At 44.4% G+C, this 21,106-nt stretch overlaps 3 pseudogenes; 1 reads left to right on the forward strand and 2 right to left on the reverse strand.

Annotated features, from left to right (window-relative positions):
* Positions 1-103: 103 nt before the first annotated feature.
* LOC136462756 (thiosulfate/3-mercaptopyruvate sulfurtransferase 1, mitochondrial-like) lies at positions 104-3,148 on the forward strand (annotated as a pseudogene).
* A 697-nt stretch (positions 3,149-3,845) lies between these two features.
* Positions 3,846-6,250, reverse strand: LOC136462757 (pentatricopeptide repeat-containing protein At4g20770-like; annotated as a pseudogene).
* A 5,813-nt stretch (positions 6,251-12,063) lies between these two features.
* On the reverse strand, positions 12,064-13,287 carry LOC136462758 (uncharacterized; annotated as a pseudogene).
* Between the last annotated feature and the right edge of the window lie 7,819 nt (positions 13,288-21,106).

The raw sequence follows: 21,106 nt of genomic DNA on the forward strand, positions 1-21,106 counted from the left end.
AGCGGAGGCTATCCTTTAGCTTGGGAATCTCACTTGCAAGCTTCGTTTTTTTAGCTAATCCACTCCGGCGACCTAGGTCTCTTGGCTTGCCTGCTGGTCTGTAATGGCGCGGGATGATTCGGTTGTTTCTGCTCAGTGGCTGCACGAGCACCTAGGAATGCCTGATGTCAAGGTAAAAAAAAAGTCATCTAGTTTGCATGTTCATATTCAATTCAGAGATACTTAAATAATGCTTCCTTCATAAACAAAAAGTTCAGAGATACTTCTTCTATCCCCTGCAGGTATGTGGAGAACATAACAGTATGATTGTTTGTCAATTTGATCTTACTTCCAGAAAGAATTAGAGGGTTAGAGACAGATGTGGTTTGTGATAGTTAACAACTTGTTTTAGGTTTTGGATGCTTCCTGGTACATGCCAGTAGAGAACAGGGATCCATGGGAAGAATATCAGATTTTCAGCATCAGCTGTAACGTGTCTCATTTTCCTTTTTGACACAATTGTTGGAGCTAAAGTGTTCTTATATCTTCAGGTGGCACACATCCCTGGTGCGCTATTCTTCGACTTAGATGGCATAGTTGATCAGACAACTGATGTGAGAAATGTTTCTGGATATACCTTGCATCCTCATTTTTTTCCATTATTTTAGTTGAAGTAGATAAACAACAAGGATTTCCTAAGGTGGTTGTGGTTCATACAGCTTTGCAAATCTCATGTACTTAAAGTTAGATTTTGCCACCAACTGTAGACTGATTCTTTCAATTAGTTTCGCAATATAGTAGTAATATAGAGCTTGTTTTCTTTTCCTAAAGCATAATATGTTTACCCTATGATATTGTTTCAGTTACCACACATTTGCCATCAAAAGAGGCTTTTGCAGCAGCAATTTCTGAGCTGGGTATAAAAAACCAGGATAAAGTTATTGTTTATGATGGAAAGGGATTCTTCAGTGCACCTCGTGTTTGGTGGTAAGCAGAAGTCTGTTCCAGTATCCACTTCATCAAAATGATGAAACCAGTAGAAACTTGCAATTCAGTTGTGCTATTGATATAAAAAGTGATCAAAATTAATGACGACCTTATCATGGACACTATTTTCTTTGTTATAAGAGTGATCTGATTGTTTTACTTAACTAACATGATTTCCTTCAAGATGTTTAGGATGTTTAGAGTGCTTGGACACAACAAAGTCTGGGTATGACGGTGGTTTACCTCAGTGGCGAGCTTCTGGGTTCAATGTGGAAAATACCAGCCCTGATGATTCAGTTCTGAAATCAAATGCTGCAAATAAGGCTGTCGAAAGGGTTTATAATGGTGAACAGGTGAGCTAAAATGATGCTGTCCATATAATTACTAAACATTTTTTTTGCTTATTGGATAATTACAATTTTTTGTCTGTGTAGACAAATACAATCACTCAGCCTAATCTATTCTGGACACTGGAAAAGGCTAGTAACTTTTTTTTACCTGAAAGTATTAGCCTTGCATGCTTAGACTGAAATATGTATCAGTCTGCTGGTCATATGAACCCTTTTGCTTTCTTTAATTTTATATTGATGCCTCAAAAATTTGGTGGAACTCCATAAATTTGATCAACTCTGGAGTAATAGAATCAACTCCGAATTCCGTAAATATGATTAACTCAAAAAGGAGCTATGAAGATTATCACTAAGTGAAACATTAATGTTATTCCCATGCAAATTGAGCTGTTTGATTCATGCAACAGGTTGCACATAATGTTACTGCTAAGACTTACCAACAAATAGATGCTAGAGCAAAGGGCAGGTAACATCTTTAGTTACACGAACTGTAGCAGCTAGAAGTTCTTATGCTAACTGAATATGATTTGCAAGTACAAACTTAGGTTAGTAAACACAACGCTCTAGTTCAAGCAAGACTCCGCCCTCACTCTGAATTCAAAGGAATTACATTAAACTGTTAGATGTACAGATGAAAATATATTTCACCATTTGTGAATCTGCTAATTCTCAAACTAATTGTTAAAAGATGCATTATATGCATTGCCAGCTGATGGCATTTTTTTGTTATTGACCCCTCTTCCTAAGTTGCCTGTGGTTTCTTCTTATTCTGAAGAAAATTACCCACATTCAAATTCGCAGATTTGATGGTGTAGCACCATAACCACGGAAAGGGGTAAGAAGTGGACATATACCAGGAAGCATCTGTGATCCATTCCCTGAGGTTGGTATGATTCAAAGATTCAGTATATCACATGATAGTTGGATAACCATCAATTGCTAAGAAATGATGATGTTTGACTTCATCCCAGATGTTCGATGGTGCACCAAACCTTCTCTCTGCAGATGAGCTGCGGCAAAAGTTTCAGCAAGCAGGTCTCCATTCCGTTGCAACTCATTTTAATAATCTAAAACAAGTAATTTTATTGTGTTCTTGGCAAGAAAGAAAGCAAGATTTTTTCCAAAGTACAAATATGAGAAGTAGAGCAAGAATACTGATAATTTAACATTTTAGATCTTTTAGAAATTGAGTATTTCTTAGGGATCATGTACAGAAATTCTGAAAAGTTTGCCAAGCAATAACAGTATGGTGTATTTGGTGTTTCTTCAGGAATTTCCCTAGACCAACCCATTGTTGTCACTTGCGAATCTGGCGTGACTGCCTGCATACTTGCTCTGGTCTGGAATCTTCCTTGCTCATCTTGGATTTACCAGGCACTAGCAAAGCAATCCCTAATAATATCTCTTTTTACAGGGGCTCTACAGGATTGGAAAGCATGATGTTCCAGTTTATGATGGATCTTGGATAGAATGGGAAGCACAATCAGATTCCGATTACCCAAAAGTTACCGCTCCTGCTTGTTAAAACTCACAAGCTCTGAAAAGATTAATACAGTTTGAGCATCTTGGACCATTCAGTTTAGATTGTCAGCAAGATGACATTATGTTGTAACAAGCTTTGCACTAAATAAAGGCGAATATTATATGGACGAGAAATGTGCAATATGTTTTATGTTGTCCTGTCACAAAAAGAGATGAAAGGGGACATGTAAAGCAGGACATAAAGTGTTGCCAATTCCTGTGAGTCGTGACCCCACTGTCAGCATCAAACTTATGGTTGACATGTACTAACTACTAACGTTAATATTCAAGGAACATATGCTTGAAAACAACAGAGACTGATTTTATTCACCATTGTAAACATTGTATTTACCATACAGATTAGTATCATGATCAACGTATTTCACTATTTTGTATCTAAATAAGGCAAATTCTTGTAAATTGAGGTCTAATGATCTAATGAGGAAGTTGTGTCTTATGAATTTTCAATGAAAAATTGATACAATAAGTCAAAAACTGTGTATTCTGATCAGAAAAGAAACGATTTGATCACTCTCCAGTACATGTATTGTAAATTGTAATCAAAAGACATCATCTGCTAAGATTCCTAAGAACATATAGTACAGTTAGTGTTACCTTTTTCTCCCATTCTACATTTAAAAAAACAATAACATTTTCATCCATTGATCCATCTGGATAGAAATTTACACATAATGGTGCATGGAGCCAGGAATTGGTATGAGCTTCCACATGCCATGGCTCATCACACCTTTTGCAGAATATGACGAAATGAACTAAGTAATCCAGCATGGAATTGTCTTTGCACCTAATCTTCAATGCGCATTCCTGCATTTCACACTTTCCTCCCAAACGTTCAGATCACGCCTAATTTGCAGTAATGCTTGAAGCTAAAACAAGAGTGAAACCTTGAGGCTCCCAAGTAAATTGCACCAGAGTGAGCCTGCTGGATTCAGCTAATATTGGCTTAAGATTTCTGTGGATATGGCAGCAGCAGCACCAGATTCCAAATCATCCAGCACAGGTTTTGCGTAGGTGCACTTGTGTCATTCCAGAAGTGTCCTCATTATAACTGAACATTGTGGGTTCTCCAACATTCGATCCAAGATCATCAGCTACCATAAAGGCACGAGCACCATCCTTGTGATTCACCCAGCTGTATCCACGGCCTTTCACAACACCACGACTACTCATCAGTGCCCTAACGGCTGAGGCATCACCATGTCGACCCAAGGTAGCATATATGTTTGATAGAAGCACATAAGGTGATGGATTCTTTGGATCAAGGCAGAACAGATGCTTGGCAGCAAATTCCCCCAACTCAGCATTGTGATGTACAACACATGCAGCTAAAAGAACTTCCCACAGTATAGGATCATCCTTGTATGGCATTTTATCTATCACAGCCTCAACTTCAGCAAAACGGGCAGCCCGCCCCAGTGCATCTATGAGGCATGTATAATGCTCAACTAATGGTGTAATCCCATAGTTGCTCTCCATGGAATTAAAGAATGTAATCGCTTCACCAATGAGCCCAGAGTGACTGCATCCTGTCAGCACAGCAATGAAAGTCACACTGTCAGGCTTCTGTTTTGTGGTTAGCATGTACTCAAACAATTCCACAGCTTTCTCTCCAAAACCATTCTGAGCATATCCATGGATCATCTCATTCCATGCCACTATGTTCTTCATAATCATGCATCATCCATGTTGCCACACTTAGCTTACATGTCGATCAAGGAACTGCCAACATAGACATTCTGATCATAATCATCCTTCAAAACCTGAGCATGTATCTGCCTACCTTGAGGTATGGATGACAATCTAGTACACGAATTGATCATACTAGCATAAGAGGATTCTGTGGGGAACATTCCATTTTCCCGCATCTGCTTGAAGAAATTGAAGGCCTCTTCATTCAAAGAATGGATAGCCAAACCTAAGATCATGGAATTCCAACATACCACGTCTCTCTCGGTCATCATGTTGAAAATGATCTGTGAGACGCCAACCTGACCACATTTTGAATACATATCAATCAAACCACTCGCAACAAACATGTCATTATGAAGCAATAGTCTTACTGAAGCAGAATGCACTTGCTTGCCTAGTTCTAAAATTCCTAATCTAGAGCATGAACTGAGGATCACAGCCAAAGTTGTCCGGTCAGGTTGCACATTTTGATGTTGCATTCCCCTAAACAACTCGATTGTGTCTTGATGCAGTTCCTCCTAGCTGTAGCCAGATAAAAGGGTGTTCCACGTAGTCACAGTTGGCTTTGATATCTTGTCAAACATTGCACGAGCAGATGGAACATCCCTTGCCTTAATACAAGAAGCAAGCATGTTACTGTAAGTTACCTCATTGGGCTCAAAACCTGACTCTTGCATAAAGTCCAGTACTTCCAAGGCCCTCTCGTAGCAACCCAGTTGACCATATCCAATTAAAAGAATGTTCCAAGAAACAATACTGACACTGGACATCGACTCAAAGACTTCCATGGCCTCGTCCATCTTCATGCCCTTTGCATACATATCAATCAACGAGTTCCCCAAATGTTGGTCCGATCCAAAACCTTTTCTGACAACCAATGCATGAATGGACTGTGCAAGCCGGATTGCACGAGCGACATTGTAGTCACCAGCGCAGGACTGCGCACACGCGCCTAGAACACTGGAGACAGCTACCGGATCAACACGAATCTCGCTCCTGCTCATCCGCGCGAATAGCCTGAGGGCATCGTCGACGGCCCCGCTCTACGCTAGCCCGCCCATCATCGCCGTGAACGAAACCTCGTTTGGGCTAGCCATCCCGTCGAACAGCCTGACCGCGTCGGCGACGCTCCCGCACTTTGTGTACATGCCGAGAAGCTCGTTCTCAACGAACTGGTTCCCGTCAAGCCCGACCTTGACGGCGAGCCCATGGCAGCGCCTCCCGTCACCGAGCGTGGCCACAGCGCCGCACGCGCTGAGCACGCTGGCGAGCGTGAAGTTCGTCGGGGCGAGGCCCTCCTGCAGCATCCCCTGGTACATCTCCAGCGCTTCCCCCGGGGAGCCCGACCACGCGACGGCGGCGATGACGGTGTTCCAAGAGACGGCGTTCCGGTCGGGCATTTGGCCGAGCAGGTCCCTGGCGGCGGCGAGGTCCCACGCGCGGCAGGCAGCCGAGATGGCGGCGTTGTAGGAGTAGACGTTGGGGCGGGGCAGCGCGCGGAAGGCGCGGAGCGCGTGGCATGGCATGCCCGAGAGGGAGTAGAGCTCAACGAGGCGGTTGAGGAGGAAGGTGTCGGCGGCGAGGCCGGCGGCGAGGACGCGCGCGTGCAAGGCCTTGGCGTGGGCGCGGCTGGGCTTGGGGCCGTCGCTACGCTTGATGCAGGCCCGGAGCACGGCAGCGAGCTGGGCCGCTAGGTTGGCCATCACGGCGAGAAAACAGAGGAGTGGTCCGTTTATATACATGTATGTACGATGCAACATGAACAAAATAATCAATTCTAACAGCATATAATTATGTAAACCACCTTTGTTAAAATATACAAAATTGATTTTTTTATATGGCCAAAAGGCGTCTGGAATAAAAAATCATCATGGAACCATCAGACATTTTAAGAGGCCAGTATTAACTTAAATTGAGTTATTATCATAAAATAATTATTCAAACAAATGCGTCATTTTGAGCAACAAACACTAAAAGGAACTGTTCATAAGGAAAAGTACATTAATACAGTATTAAAATGATAATGCTACAAAACACTCGAGTATTTTGGAGCAATCCAACACTAGAATTTCCTCTTCTCCATCGATCTCCGCCCTCTCCCTCTCTTCTTCTCTAACTCCGGTGGGCTTAGAACAGGCTCGAGGTAGGCAGGCCGGCTAGGCGGTGGGGATGGTGAGGAGGGTGGCGTTAGGGTTCCGACGGCGGATGAGGTGGCCAGTCCAGGTCGGGGCGAGGGTCGCCTATGGCCATGACGGCGGCAAGAGGGGGTAGAAGAAGGAGGCTGCGGCTGGCGCGGCGGGTGAAGAAAAAATTGAGTGTTCTAACACCCGAGCGATGGATAGGCAGACTCTATTAAAACTACTCCCCTCAGAGGACCCCCCATCCCCACCCCCCCCACCGTGACATTCAAGGTTTGCATGTCACCTGTCCCCTCACCTCGTCCGTGAGACTGAGACCGTGCCTCCATCATGGCCGCTACCAACTGCCTGACTATAAGTGCTCCATCTAAGGTCTTGTTTGATGCACGTGTATACATCTCAATCTATGTGTGGTGAAGTAGATTTGGGTGGAACTTAGCTTAATTTTCACCACCAAATTCATTGTAACACATGCAGCTTGAGGTGAATACATGTGCATCTAAACAAGCCTAATGCAAGTCAGGAAACCTCGCGTGGCGCCAAAGCACCACAATCACCTAGATGAGCGCCAAATCTATTTTGTTTGACTTTCCCAAGCGTGAAATATGAAGATCATTCCTAGATGGAGGGAGTAATTTATCAAAATTAGATAAAGATTATAGAGTGTATAAATAAGAGCATTTGTATATTGTATAAATATATATAGAGAGAGGGAGCAAAGATAATAAAATTTTGGTTAGTAGTACATATTAAATTTATATAATACATTTTATATTACTTACAAATTTATAAGATTTTGAGCCGTGTGCAGGAGCACAAGGAGTAAAAAATCGCTTAAGGCCAGTCTCAGTGGGAGTTTTATGTGAGTTTCATTTGCATTAAATAAGTTGCTAGATAGGTATTTTTTATGATGTGGCAGTGTATTTAAGAAGAGAGAGAATAAATGAGTTTTATTTAGATAAACCCTCTTGACACGATTACCAACTATCTATGAGTCAATGAAATTAAATATTTATAAAACTTTGGAATGAAACTTTATATCGGTAATAAAGCTATGAAAGAGACTGGCCGGTGACATGGCATCAATTGGATGGGTGCGTCGCAAGGCTGGTTCCAGCCCCAAGCCCTCTCGACTTTCGAAGCAGAAACTCTCGTATCGTACCGTTCGGCGGGCGACGCCTCCTCTTGAGCTGTGCGCTGAACGAAAAGGACGCCGCTGATGCCTGGTACCACGCGCCCACCCACCGTACCTTGCGTCAACTCGAGCTTCGTTTGTGCACGCTTTATCATCGGACGCTGCATATTCCCAATGCATTCGACGTCGCCACCGCTAGGCCGGGCCGGGTGGCTATAAATCTCGCAGGCGCCGCCCGTTTGCAGAGGCACCGCAAGCCACACACCAACACAGAAAGCAGGCAGGGCAACTGGGCAAGAGGCCGACTGTGTGTGTGCTGGGAGCGATCGATAATAATGGGGGCCGCGGTGAGCACCGCGTTCTGGGCGGGCGTGGCGGTCGGGAAGGCGTGGGCGGCGGCGACTGACGTTGTCAACGACGCCCTCGACTCCGTCTACGACGCGGCTGAGGCGGTGACGGACTACCTGCGCACGCTCGCCTCGGCTGCTTTCGAGAAGCTCAAGGCAGCCGCGGCATTCGTCAAGGACAAAGTCATCAACCTGGTGCACCGCCTGCGTGGCCGCAAGGAGGCCGCTGCGGCGAGGCGCGAGGTGGACAGTGCTGCTGCCGCTGATGTTTGGGTCGCGGCCTCCCAGCAGGCAAGCTTCCGGCCAGGCAGCCGTCCTGGCCCCAGGCGCCCGAGATCGCGCCAGGCACCTGGGTCTGATCCAAATATGGCCGTCGTGCTGTCCAAGGCTGCGGCCCGTGTCGCCGGTTTTGGGCGACTACAGGACGTCAAGGCCGGCCTTCCTCCTCCGTCTTCGGCCATCGTCTCTGCCACCGCACCCCGCAGAGAGCTGGCCTTGTCGGGTTCCGTGGCTGCCCCGGCCGCGCGCGCCGGACGACGGGCTTTGGAGATGATGGCCCTCCTTGAGACTGCGGTGGAGGCGCTGGGTGACAGCATTCCTGAGGACGCTAGGTCCTGCATCTGCGTCGTCGTAGCCGCGGTGGGCATAGGTCTCGAGGCGATCATCGCCGCCGCCGCTGCCGTGGACGCCTAGGCCCGTCGGCTCCGCTCCGTTGATTTGCTATGTCGTTGCAGTGTCCCCGTTTCTGTATCGTCCCCCTGTTGCCAAAGTTCAATTGAAGCAGTAATTCTTCACCTGTTTTTTTTTGGCGAGAAATTCTTCACCTGCGTTTCAACGTCTCCTTTGTACTTGCATGGATTTTTCGTGGCCAGGCCGCGCAAATGAAAACGCCGTGCACTTTAGGACCCCCCTTGGAATAACAGGAAATGGCATTCGATACGAGTTTCATCTGCAGGATGGAGCCGTCCAATGCGCGACGAGCTGTTGAGCTGTGTGGCCATCTCAAGCCCAAGGGCTACACAGCCTACAGGCTCACGGGTTCCAAATCGTCCTCTGCTCTGCGGTTTCTTACGGTACTGCCTCGATTGCGTACGGCTGTGCATTAGTCATTTTAAATCTCACTCTTTAAACCATTATTTAGAGCGTCATTTGTATAAAAATCGTTTTCTATATCTTTTGCTCTCCAACCGTTTTCATATATTTTGTGTGCACTTTAGAGAACCCTTCTCGATGTATATCTTTGGCTACTGAGAAATCAGAAATAGAAGATGATTATATTTGGATAACCAAATAAAAAAAGTTGTGCACTCTCTGTATGTTCAGAAAAAAATACAATTCTTATTTTTGAGGAGTTAAATGTGTTTAGTTTAACTAAAATTATATAAAAATATTAACATTATGATACAAAATAAGTACCATTAAATTAATTATAAAATATATTTTCTTAATAAATCGATTTAGAGACAAAATTATAAATATTATTCGTTATAAATTTAGTCAAACATGAACTACTTTGACAGATCTGAGCCGATGATTTGACTATTGACTAGGCTTGGGAACCGATGTGGAGGAGAGAGAATGGTAGAAAATCAACTCGCTGGCTATATAGCCTAGGTAAAAGTGTTTGGCGTTAAATTATAGGATTCCTCCACGTCGCTGTCGATTTTGATAGCAACTATTGTGGATGCCCTAGTCATTTGTAGGTGCATTTACGGCACATTTGTGTTCATAGGAGATCATGGGTACGTCGTTGGGGCAGCAAGTGAACAAGTGGAAGGATGCTTGCGCCAAGGACCGTGTGAAGGAGAATAGGCGCCTGAGGTGCGTTTGCGGGTGGGCAGTGCGGAGGGAAAGTGGGACATCGGTAATGTGACTTGACCAAATTGCATAGATATTTGCTAGTAAAGATTTCCTATTTAGAGCCCTCTTTGACAAGGGCCTCATCTAAGAAGCTGGAGAAGCCATGATTTGGTGGCTTCACCCATCTAGTCGAGTAAAAAAAAACAAATCCTCCCCTCCTTAGCTTCTTTTATAGAGCCGTTTTATGAGATAGTGTTTGGCAGAGCTTCATTAAAAAGCCAGGCTCCGTCCAAAGAGGGCCTAAGTATAAAGAATATATAAAGAATATTTTATAAAGATACAATAGGCATAAGAGTTTCGTTAATTCAAGGATAAAAAATCTGCGGCTACTAATAAATCAAAAATTAGATTCATGACATTGTAAAAGGTTATATTTTCTAAGATTTTAATCTATGCAGGAGTATAGATTGATGGAATTTTTGACTCTATGAAACAAATTCACGTCTTCACACGGAATCTTATCAAAGGAAAAAAAATAATCACAACAACGTGCATCACAAAAACGTGCATCGGCGTGTGGCGTACTGGCTAGCTCAGCTCAGTTAGCGAGAGGTCCATTGTTGTTGCGGTGAATGGCCCATTACCGTTGGTTGCTTTCTGAATCTGGTGCTCCGCAAGTAATTTACCTTCGCTTTTTAGCACCACCTCGTGTATGCATGTGGGAGGGAGAACCAGACGTCCTCATAAAAAACCCAAGCGCCTCTCCCGACTGCAGTGCAGAACACAATGGCCAGCATTCCGTGCCCTGAAATATGAAAGGGAATACGGGAAGAGCGGCGGTGTTTATATTTTGAACAACGATTTATGGTTGGTAAAAACAGCCAAGGAGTCTGGATTGAATTTTTTTATTTCTGTTTTCGTACTAGTTTTCTCTTTTTTTCATCTCATTTGGTTCTGTTTTCCCCCCCTTCCATCGGTTGCCTCCTCGTCTCAGTCATCATCGGCTTGCCCTCGAGTATATCAACAAGCTTCCTATTGTCTAATCATCAGAGCTAAATCAAAACAAGCCCTACCTGCATTCTGATCATCAGGGCTAATGTCTGCCTTATCTGTGGCTTGCCCTCGAGTATACCAACAAGCTTCCTATATTCTGATCATCAGGGCTAAATCAAAACTGGCTAGCTAGCTGCATTCTGATCATCAGGGCTAAATCAAAACAGGCTAGCTAGCTGCAGTTGCCAATTGATGGTTGGTTGGTTAGTTGCACCCTAAGAAAACCAGATGAGAGGAAACAACTGAACCGGATAGCAGCACATATGCAGGAACTCCACCACAATTGCTCTAGCAGAATATTCTTTTCAATTGGAGAATGCAGGAACTCCACCACAATTGCTATCTTTCCAATCGGAGAAGTCCGTTGATAAATATATGAACGTAGTGAACATATGCAGGAACTCCACCACAATTCCTCTAGCAGAAACAATATTCTTTTCTATTAGAGACTCCACCACAATTGCTCTCTTTTGAATTGGAGAAGTCCGTTGATAAATAGGAACGTAGTGACGCGGAAGCTTCAGTTTTGTTTGGTATAGATTTAGACAGAAGAATACAAGATGTAAATGGCATGAACAAAATTCTTGTACAACTGCAAAAATTACTAAACAAACAATTGGCGTGTAGAAGCCCATGGGTCAGTGATCTTGTACACTAGTTGATTTTAGATTCTCATCTTTGGATATAATTTCTAATCTTTGGAAATAAGAGGACATCATCGACTTCCAAATGAGAACTCTGCCATTGGTACACGGCAACCAGGATTCGGAATAATACGGCCATTCAACGAGACGCAGAATAATAGTGATTGGTTTAAAGTATGCGTGCTGATGAACTACAAGATTCAATTCTTAAACAATGTTCTAGTTTTCACATAGATATATTTGCTTTGAATTTATCATTAACGACTAAGTCACTAAACCAGCCTTCCACATTGCTCCATTCCAGTTCAGAACCAATGTAACTCAGGTAAACCAGGTAGCAAACACATCACATGATCAAAACACGAGTCAAGGTAAACCAGATAGCAAACACATCACATGATCAAATTAAAACACGAGTCAAGGTAAACCAGGTAGCAAACACATCACATGAAAACACATCACATGATCTTGCACGTAGGAGACGACGCCTCCTCGCAGTCGCAGGTGATCTTTGGGTACTGCCCCAACGGTAGCTCCCTGTAGTAGCCCGCCGGCGGGTGGTTGACGAACGCGCACGCCTGGCAACCGCAGTAGCAGCGGCCGTAGCCACTGTAGCCCCCGCACCCGCAGATGCCGCAGCAGCACGACGGAGCAAGGGCCGCCAGCCCACCGGACGGATTTGGCAGCATGGCTGGTCGCTGTGGTGTGAGCCTCAGTTCCACTGCCACGAGCTGGATGTCCCTGATCAGCCAGCCCGCCTTGCGCCGGAGATGTCAGCGCCCCAGATCACCACCGTCCCGGACACCGTCGTAGGAAATCGTACGGATGTCCTCAGTTTCTGCCAACACGTACGCAAGAGGGAATTAAACCGTACAGCTTCCTGCTCTAAGGACTGGACGACAGTATAGGTAGATACTGAATCAGGAGGGAAGTGGTTATTACCTTGCAGCTTGCACAGAGTCTTCCGGATCTTGGTGAAGCAGCGGCAGCAGCCATGGTTGAGTGTGACGACCAGCGTGGACACCTGCATGACACTATAAATCACTCTGTTGATGCAAGTGGTGCTAGCCAAGTAGCCAAACAAACCAAAATCATTGGAAACACGGACGATCATCACAGTAGATAAACACACAGGCAGGGAGACGTTCAACAACCAGAAACGCAGAGATCAGAGATAGAGAAGGCAGCACGTACCTTCTCTGCCATGTGCGCTCTTTCTGGAGAATGGTGATGGTGTACAGTGTACTGCGAGGGGAGGAGTAGAACTGCAATACTGTACCAGTATTTATACCTCCACTACTCCACTAGCACCTGTGGTCTGTCATCTGTGGAAAGATAGCCACTGTTCATGGGCTGGGATTTATGGAATATGTGGCTGCACTTCCTTGGGCCAAATCATGTTGCCAGATAATTGGGCCGAATTATGTTAGGGCTTTGCTAAGTATAAACTTAAAATAGCAAGTAAAATGCCCAAATTACTCCCACATATATGGAAATTGCCTAGATAACTACCTAAATTAATCTATACAAGAAAAACAGGCGCGGCTTTGCCCCGCACTTGTTAGAGCAGCGAGCCGATTGAGGCAACAAAATGATTAAAATTTCAACTCCTCATTTGATGTGGCTAGGAGATCTATGAGCTCTAAATTTTGACATATCGGAACATCAAGTAATCAAGGAGCAGCAGTGTACATACTTCAGAATTGCAGTAGTGTACACACTTCAAATTGGCATTAGAGTACATAATGCTGCAGAGTCCGGCCATGGTGAAGATCAATGCGGATGGAGCATATGTGGCTCAAACTAGCGTTATTGCTAGAAGTCAAGATATGGTCTCCTTACCAACTTGGCAGGGTGGCTTTAAAATGTAGCATTGCCCATTGGTCGACTAGCATCAAACTCTCCCTGATTTAGTAATTTTTCTATTCAGATTCAGTTTCCATCTCACGGTTTTAGTTGTTGCTCCTCTTCTTGATCTCTGAAAACTTAGAGCCTTTCAGAAGCTATATCTGAGTACACCTGCTGAAAAATGAAGAAACATGCACACGAAGAGATGAGAACCAAACTGTTAGATCAATACAATGATGAGTTGATGAGCTGATCATGACGGTTATTTGCCCAGAAATGATGCTACCTGCAATTATCATAACCAACATTAGCATCTAGAGTCTTGACAGTTGACACAACTAATGCCTGCTATAAACCAGCAGTCAAGTAGCTAATTCTTTCTTAAAACCTGAACCAAAAAGATTACCCTTGGTTTTCAATTTTTGATAGCAAAAATCATGGTTTCAAACTTAGCAAAAATTAATCAATCAGACTTGCTCTCTGAGATGATCACAACATTTAACCAATCTAAATTGTAACAAGTTCAAAAGAGAAGCAGCGATTGTAGAAATAAGGAAACTCACCTGACTTGGGCTGCAGCATCTTGCCGTTGCCATTACAAATGGCTTTCTCAATCATAAAAAGGAGCGTTGAAGCTACAATTGATATCTGTTTAAAAAAAAATGCAGACAACAGTATTGCTTCTGATATGCCCGTGCCTCTGTTAGCAAAATTGAAATACTGGCCAAAGTTTTGTTTACTCAATGTAATCAGACCTAGCTTGTATGCTTTCTAGACATATGCAAAGAAACATCTCGAATGCAATTACCAAAGGTGTGGCAACAACAGAATGACAGGGTGCCCCCTTCGGCACACCTTTGGGCTCCATGAATGTTATTGTTTGATGAAATATGACAGAAGGAAAAATCAAGGAGATTACAACAGTTAAAACGCATGTTGTATTATGATATTCTAAGGACAAGTTTGAACACCTTTGATCACAGAAAACTATACTCTCAAATTGAAATTGACAGAATCATAGAGTTGGAAAAAACAGAAGAAATTTTTATGGTGGTGATATTTTGAGGAATGCCAATGACTAAATATAAGATCAGAAGATTTAAGGTTGAAGCTGACATTTCTGAAAGATTGTACCCTTGCTGAAAATCTCAGTTTTGTAGGCAGCACTCAATTCTTTACCTTTACTATAGTAATTGTTGCAATGCTAAAGTCAATATATTTAAGGGGCTGCCTGAACTTACAGAAAAGGCAAATATCTTTTTAAGAACTGATGAAATATGGTATCCTCTTTGCATGCGTGAGAAATTGTGACCAAGCTAATCCAGGACAATGAACAAGATGTTTCTAAAGCATAAATAGTGAGTATCGAAGACATATTGCACACATTGGTAGCCACCCCATAGTTGCAGTGAGATCAGTGTGTTTGAGACATCTTCAGATTAACCATTCACGACACATGCACATGCTTCACAGTTAGTATCTAGCTAAGAGGACTGCCTACAAGCAGTACTGCAAAAAAAAAAGATCTTAAAAAACAACCCCGACAAGCATTGATTCATGGCATATACGTGAAGACAAAGATGTGCTGTTTACATCATTGGGGCATTCTGTCAAACACCTCATGTGCTCTATCGTCGACATCTAGTCAAGTGTTGAAGTGGTGGGTGCTGCCGGGACAGTGGACACCGATGTAGGTGGCCGAGCATGGCCAACCTTGACACCCCCTTCTGTGGTTTCACCTGGACTGTCGCTGACGGCAGCACAGTGGCGCGGGTGGCGCTGCAAAGCCGGTGGCCAAGCCCTGGACGCCGTCATCACGCAAGAGCGGTCACAGCCACGCCACGCCACTGGAGGCGGCACTTGCATCTGACGGGGGAAGATGAGCGTGGCTCAGGCTGAGCCTCTGCGGTTGTTGCAGCTGAGTATGGGGCCTATGAGCCATCACCGCAAGCCGCGTCGACGGCAGTGCGCGAGCAAAGGAGGTCCTGCTGGAGGCCGTGGAAGTAGAAAGCGTCGAGCTGCGCGAGGAAGAGGCGTTGTCAATGTGCGTGTGCGGCGAGGACCGAGGTCGGGCAGCAACCCAAGCTGCCGCTCGCTATAACTTATCAGCCGGCCGGATTTAATGACAGCCGAACAGGCACGGCGGCGGCGCAGTGCGCGAACTTGGCACGGGATCTCGGTCACCAAGATGACCGCCCGGGAGGACGCTTCGATTCTTCTCTTCCCACTGTTTTGTGTTTTTTTTTTCATTGGTTCTATTTCAGTTCCGAGAAATTTTTTTATTTGACATAAAAAAACTTGCTCTTCCCAATTTAGCACTTAAACTTTAAATTTTCCTTACATGGCATTTTTTGATTTTTTTTTTTGAGGAATCAGAAGGAGCCAGAGGCTCCTACTGCAAATTTATTAAAAATAAAAGAGAAAGCAAAGTGTCAAAGATTACAGGGAAAAACAGGGGAACAGCGAGCAAAACACTCCCATTCTCGCTCACACCGGAGAGAGATTTCAGGGAACACAGAAGGAGAGAAAGAAAATTAAGAGAATTACAAATTGGAGTTGATCCATGCTTCTAAGTTGGGGGTGATTGTAGCCTTTGTTCTGTGCAACAGCAAGAGTGATTCCACCGTGATAGTCCTTTTGCAATCAGCAACTGTGGGGGTTTTGCTTCTGAAGATAATATCATTTCTCATCACCCATATAGCCCAACAGACCAGTATGAAGATGTCAAGTGAGAAGCTAGCATTGTGAAGGATTTGCCATTCTCGAAATATTTCAGGAATTGTGAGTTGATCTGCATATTGAAAATTAAACAGTCCCCAACAATCCTTGGAAAAAGGGCAGTAGAAGAGGAGGTGCATTATTGTTTCTTCAGAAGGTTGCTGACAAAGCACACAGTAATAATCATCTAAGTGCATTCTTCTTCTTCTCGGTATGCTTCTTGTGCTTAGTCTGTCTTTGAGTACCAACCAGAAAAATACTTTATGTTTGCTTTGACATGAAGTCTTCCAAAGCCATTTGAAGATAGGGTCAATCTGAGAGTGGCCTGTTAAAATTTTATAAGCCTTGGAGGAGGAGAAGTGAGAGGAGCCCCAAATGTATGTCCAACTGTCATTCACATTGTCCAGTGTTAAATCTGATAGTTCAACCTGAAGTTCTTGCATCTGATTGTAAGCTTCTATTGATAATGGTAAGTGGAACAGATCATGGAAATAATCTGTATCATGGGCTGTGCTTAGGCTTATCCTTTTGTTTTTTTGCAAAGGAATGGAGCTCTGGGTACTGTATCCTTCTTACTTGATCATTCCAGACATCATCCCAGAAAAGACATGTTTTGCCATTAAAGACCAGCACACTTGCCATACCTTTGTACTTATCCAGTAGCTTCAAGATATCACGCCACCAGAAAGATCCTCTTGGGGCTGTAGAGTTTGGCAGCCTGTCATTCCTGTAGTGTTTATCCTAGATCAGGTTCACCCATGGCAGATCTTTTCTATTAAAGAATTTGTCTAGATGTTTAAGTAGTAGTGCTTCATTCTGGGTTTGGAGGTTTAGCACACCTAATCCTCCTTCACATTTTGGTAAGCTGACTAAAGGCCATGCTGCTTTTGCCATTTTCCTTGTATTTTCCTCTGCACCTCTCCAAAGACAATATTTCCTATATTTGTCGATCTGTTTGATCACTGTTTTTGGCAAAGCAATTGAGCACATTGTATAAGTTGGGAGGGCTGTCAGGACTGAATTAGTGAGTTCAAGCCTACCAGCTTGGCTGAGGAAAGGTGAGACATAACTCAGTCTTTTTCACATTCACTGATGAGAGGAAGGAAATCATCAACTTTTGGTCTACTTAAACCCATGGCAGGCCTAAGTAAGTGAAAGGGAAAGAACCAGTTGCACAACCAAAGGTTCTAGCAAGGTGATTTAGTTTTTTATTGCTCACATTGATGGGCACCATCATTGATTTAGAGAAATTGATCTTCAGACCTGTTGAGTCACTGAAAGCTTGTAGGATCCCTTTCAGAAAGAAGAGTTGTGTGGCGGAGGCTTCCATGATGATCAAGGTATCATCAGCATATTGTATGATAGGAAAATCCAATGTTGGGGCTGAAATTGGTAGCCTTAAATGACCACGCTGTGTTGCCTTGTTAATGATGGACTGGAGCAAGTCGGCTGCTAAGACAAAGAGCAGAGGAGAGAGAGGGTCCCCCTGTCTGACTCCTCTTTTACAATGGAAGGTTTTGCCAGGGACTCCATTTAACAGAACTGTAGATGTCCCAGAGCTTAGAATGGAATTAATCCAGGATCTCCATTTCATGCCAAAACCCTTGTGTGCCATTACCTCCAAAATCACTTTATGCTCTATTTTATCGAAAGCTTTCTCGAAATCAAGTTTCAGGACTATAATCTCCTTTTTTGAGTGGTGTCATAGGTGGAGATATTCAAATAACCATGCAATGCAGTCCTGGATGGTCCTTGTCCTGATGAAGCCATACTGATTTTGGTGTACTAACTGAAGAATCATACTCTGTAGTCTGTTTGCTAGAAGTTTTGTGATCAGCTTGATAGAACAATTTAGCAAGGAGATTGGCCTAAACTCACCCACTTGTTGTGCACCATCGGTTTTAGGGACTAGAGTGATAAAGGAGTCATTTATGCTCTGAAGGCAAACTGAGTTGTTTTGGAAGGCAAGACAAAGAGCATAGAAATCTTCCTTAATAAAGTGCTAACATTTTTTGATGAATTCATTGTTAACATATTTTTGTCCTTCCAAGTGTTCCAACTTTTTTTTTGGTGATATCTTTTTTCTGGGCACTTGAACAGCCGAGGCACATGAACATCTTTGGGAAGTGCCCAGAACATCCACGCTGTTCAAATGCCAGGAAAAAAATATATTAAAGTTGCATTTACTTGACACATGTTTAATAAGACATTATTATATTATTGCTAACGTTAACTTATATTATAAATATCATAGTTAGCGTAAGATAAATTATATATTTTAGATTTTATAGAAAAGGTGAAACACAAATATGTACATATTATTTCTGTCGTTGTTGTTCATAAGCTTTTGATAGTTTTTTTTATCTCATTGCAACGCACAAACATGCTCAGTAGTCATTCTATTAGCCGATGCCACCCTAGTCCATCTCGGTTACGACTTAGACTGTCTCCAACAAGTTACCCATAAGGGCATCCAAACGCAAAATGGGTCTTTGACAGTACTGTATCGGCCTCCAATAGAATACCTATACAGGAGACTCATTTTGGGTGCGAGGGGAGACACAACCTAAATATGAGTATCATTTCTTCTGAAGACCCATTTACAGAAAGGGTTCTGTTTTAGGTATTGTTGTTGGAGATGATAAAAAATGGGTATTAAAACTTTTAACTTTTACCTATAGCGCTACCAAACATAAAATAGGTCTTGTATTTAGGTTTCCATTGTTGTAGATAGTCTTACGAGACCCAGCAGAGGAGTTAGCAGACCCAACCAGATCATGGAACAGCATGTCGACATGTCAGCCACCAAGCAAGCCATGTCCACGCTGGACACTGCACCAAACTTTGCACTAGGCACGTGCACGTCCATACACCGTGAAACAACACTCCAATCGCTCGACGCGCCCGACGGCGCGATCCTGGCCAGTCCCGTCTCTGCGTACCCGCGCCCTTCACTCGTCACGGCGTCGCAACGCCTGCGTCGACGCAAAGTGCGTCCTCTCTGCTCGCCTATGACCGTGCCGTCCTCTTGGCTTGAGCGGCTCACCACTCTGGCGTTTGGGCTGGTCGCCGGCCACTGGCCAGTAACCCCATATGTTCCACTATAACATCATTTTTTTTGTACTTGATAGTACTATTCAATCAGAATCCTTCATACGACACCTACATTCTTTTAGAGCAACTCCAGCAGGGCCCCTACTCAAGCCCCCATAGCTAAATATGGGAGCTCAGGGCAAAAAAACATGATCCAGCAGGGCCCTTACTAGGGCCCCAAAATTTATGTGGGCACCTAAATTCTTTCTCCATACCCTATTCCCGTTGGGTCTAGGCCAAGCCCCCAAATCCTCCAGCAGCGACGGCATCTTCCCTCGGCGTGGAGGATGTGAGCTCCAGCAGCGACAGCAGCTTCCCTCGGCGTGGTGGACACGAGCTCCGGCAGCGACGACGGCTTCCCTCAGTATGGCGGACGCGAGCTCCGACAGCGACCATGGCTTCCCTTGGCCCTCTGCTGACCGCCGCACGGGCGCGGCTCCGGCCCTCCGCCACACACGAGCAGCCCCAGCCCTTCGCCGCATGGGCGCAGGCCCCTACTCCAATTGAATCCATCTCTCGGCCCTGTACAGAGGGAGAAGAAAGAGATAATGACGAGCGGATCCCATCTGTCATCCTCTACCGGAATAAATATTAGGCGCCAAATATAGGTGCTCCTGTTGGAGTAGAAGCAGAAAACTAAGCCAACAAAAGTAGAGGGGTAGCACCTAAATTAGATTTGGGGGCCCTGATTTGGGTGCCACTGCTGGAGTTGCTCTTAGGCATGTACAACGGGGCTCTTGACCCGTCTCCGTGATGACATATTTGCAAAACGAACCCTGCCAATGCATAGAGACGGAGCCATCGTTGTCTCATGAGACAACGAGAAGAGCCCATGGCCCAAGGCAAAGTTGCCCGCTCCAACGTACACCGTTGTACGGTTGCCTCGCTGACTCCATGGTGTTGCGGATCCCGTGCACGCGGGGTTTTAGTTTGGGCGTGCGCTGGAGAGATTTCTCGTGCCAAATTGTTGAGCGCCTCGTCCACATCTAGGAAGAGCTAGGGTGCCCCACCGGCGTCGATGGCGGCGCCCCAGACCCTTTCTCCGCCTAGCCGCCGCGAGACTCTTACAGCCGATCCTCCGTTTATAGGTTAAGCATGCACACAATAAACTAATCACCATGCACATCCAATAAATTCAAGTCCGTTACAACGCACGGGTATATTTGTAGCAGTTACCACAAAAACAGGATGAAGCGATACGTCACCATCCAGCAGCACGCGCGACCCACACGTCTCCATCAAAGGCATCAACCTGCCCGGTAATCATATGGACTGGGTCGGTCCGTCACAGCACTCATTAGGATCCCGTCAGTTTCGATCGGGGCCAGCAAATTGTTGAACGCCTTCAACGAGCGTTTATTTGTTGGTAGAAAATTAGAAATAAACTAGTGGGAGTGTTCTATTGTTGGATTGCTACAATCCGACAAGTTAGATTCACTAATGCACAAATCTTATCACACTGCTAATTCAAACCCCCCTTCGTCATCGGTTTTCATCAGTGTTTATGAAAGTGGGTGGTAATGATACTTTATCATCACTGGTTCAGCGTACGATCCAATCATAATGAGCACTTTAACACCTGGTTATCCTTGACCAAAAACTGATTATTTATTTTTGCTAGGAACTATGGATATTATTATAGCTTTTATAGTCTGACGTAACACGCCTCTGAATTTTCTCAATAGCTATCAATTTGCTTCTGGATGGACTAGTTGGTTTATGCGCACACATCATAGGCTGGTTTACACTGGGTCATCTCAGCCATCCTAGATGCGTATGACCT

The sequence above is a fragment of the Miscanthus floridulus genome, chromosome 7, assembly GCF_019320115.1.
Source record: "Miscanthus floridulus cultivar M001 chromosome 7, ASM1932011v1, whole genome shotgun sequence".
NCBI classification, from domain to species: Eukaryota; Viridiplantae; Streptophyta; class Magnoliopsida; order Poales; family Poaceae; genus Miscanthus; species Miscanthus floridulus.